A 2,462-nucleotide genomic window follows, 5' to 3' on the forward strand; every position below is an offset into this window, starting at 1 on the left:
GAATGTCTTATCCAAAGCATTCAAGTAAAGACTGACAGTTAAAAATTAAGCAATAGCTCTTAAGTGTAATTTGTTTTGTTTTCTTTGTTTTAGAGATGAGATCTCACTATATTGCCCCAGCTGGAGTGCAGTAGCTAGTCACAAACCCAATCATGGTGCATTACAGTCTGGGCTCAAAGGGTCCTCCTGGCTTAGCCTCCTGAGTAGCTGGGACTAAAGGACATGTCACCACACCGAGCTATGTTTTTAAAAACCACCTTTACACTATTGCACATTTTTGGACATTGGGAAACGAATATATTTTGACTCTCAAGAAAAAAGTACTTGGTGGCACATTAATGAGTTGATGACTTTACAAAACACAAGAGGCCGGATAGAGTTATACCAAAATGATAGAAAATGACATCGCGTGTTTGCTTTTGTTTGAAGAGAAATAAACAGTTTCCACTTAAATTTTAAGTTCCAAAATAGCTAATTCTGTTAAAATGTCACCAAAATTAGTAACATGACTCAGAAAATCAACTGTCTTCAACAGAAACAATTTTGTTACCTTTTACAAGAACTATGTTGCAAGATTCATTTTTAAGTGTCTGATATAGCCTCAGTATTATCACTAACCACTTTGTTAGATTTTAAATTAATTCTTACCGAACCTGAATTAAAAATTGCTCGCATTCCAAAGCAAGAAATACTATTGCACATTGGACTCATATTTTAGGAATGTGTGCTTCCCTACATAGCCCCAAACTGACAGTGCAACTATGAATTATATTTTATTAACTGAATTTATAACACTCAAAGTGCTCTTCCACTTAATAGGTACATTACTATACTTGTAGTCTCAAAATACTTCATGAACTCTGAAATGATTCTCTATGAAGGGAACTTCCTTTGTAAAATGAATTCGGCTAGTCACTGGCGTACCAATATTCCCAAATATCTAAACAAACTTATTTTGCTCCTTTTCAATCCAAGATCTCATTGGATCATGTACTTGTAAAGTGTTACATGGGTGTGAACAATAATCCTTGTTTGTGCAAATTCTTTCAAGACCTGTGGATAAATAATCCAAATATTGCTTCCTCCAGAATGACCACCATCCAGAAAATACACTGTTCTTATGCTTTTAATGAAACCATCTATGTTCTTGTCTTTCTTGGTTTCTTTCAATTCAAAAAGAAACTGATTCAAAACAACACAACATTTATGGAATCCAGTCAAAGGAAAAGATGCATCATTCAGTGATGGTGGATAAAAACTCACGGCAGACTCATCAGATTTTTCACAAGTCTTCTCTTCTCCCTGGAAATGATTTGTAGTATGAGAAGAATTGGACATCTATAATTAGATGATGTGGAGTCCTTATTCCAATCATTCAAATTTTTCTTTGATAAACTACTCTGACTTAAAAGCATTAACTAATAATATAGAAAGCGCTTAAAAGCTCCAGAGTCTGTGTTGTGTTCTGGGGAACCAAACGTTACTTTTCAGAAAATTGCCATGGCAGCTGAATCTGTGCAAATTCATTAGGGAGCACTTCATCACCCGAATATAGCTATTGGGAAACCGGTGGGCTAAAACTGCAGCAATATTTTCTAGACTCCAATTTTCCCCTTGGTAATTCTCACGATGATGAGTCAAAATTTGATAGTAATTCTGCACATTCCCGGGCAAAGTGAGGGCTGCGGTTTCTCCTTAGTTGGCTTTACGGAAATATCCCACAGCTCCAGTGTGTCCCTGGCAGCTGCCAGCAGGAGAATCCCGGGGCTGCTGAGCTGCTGGTCCTCTCCAGCGTGGCTTTCGGCAGGGCAGCGCCAGGTGGCGGAGGGGGAGCATCCGCACCGCCTCTGCTGCTGGGTTCCTGGCTCTGTCCTGAGAGAAGAAAGAGGCATCTCCAACTCCAACCTGTGACAGCAGGAACAACAGCAGCGGCGACCGCAAAAGCCTGTGCTGTTTGGAGGCGCAGGGTGCAGGGTCCTGAGGAAGGGACTGCACAGGAAGCCCAACTGTCAGGGTCACCGGCAGGGGCAGGCCAGAAGCCGGCGCAAGGCAACCACATCAGAGGCCAATGTCAGCGTGCAGAGCCGGATTTCATTCTTTCTGTAAACAGTATTCCATTGTGTGTATACACCACATTCACTTTATCCATTTCTTCCAGGTGAACACTAAGATTGATTCTGTATCTTAGGTATTGTCAATACAGCTATGATAAACATGGGAGTGCACCTATCTCTTCAATATACTGATTTTACTTTCTTTTGATATATACTCAATCGTGGAATTGCTGGATTGTGTATGGTAGTTTCATTTTTAGGTTTTTGTTTTTGTTTTGAGAAACCTGCATAGTTTTCCTTGCAGATTTCTAATAAATAAATAAATAAATCTAAAAATGTACTAAATTTACATTCACACCAACAGTGTATAAGTGTTCCCCTTTCACCACAGCCTCATCAAACTTTATC

At 39.4% G+C, this 2,462-nt stretch overlaps 1 pseudogene; it reads right to left on the bottom strand.

The window, feature by feature from the left end:
- Positions 1-841: 841 nt before the first annotated feature.
- On the bottom strand, positions 842-1,892 carry LOC116547127 (annotated as a pseudogene).
- Positions 1,893-2,462: the final 570 nt, after the last annotated feature.

Source organism: Sapajus apella, unplaced genomic scaffold (assembly GCF_009761245.1).
Source record: "Sapajus apella isolate SASKATOON/1434 unplaced genomic scaffold, GSC_monkey_1.0 scaffold2157, whole genome shotgun sequence".
NCBI classification, from domain to species: Eukaryota; Metazoa; Chordata; class Mammalia; order Primates; family Cebidae; genus Sapajus; species Sapajus apella.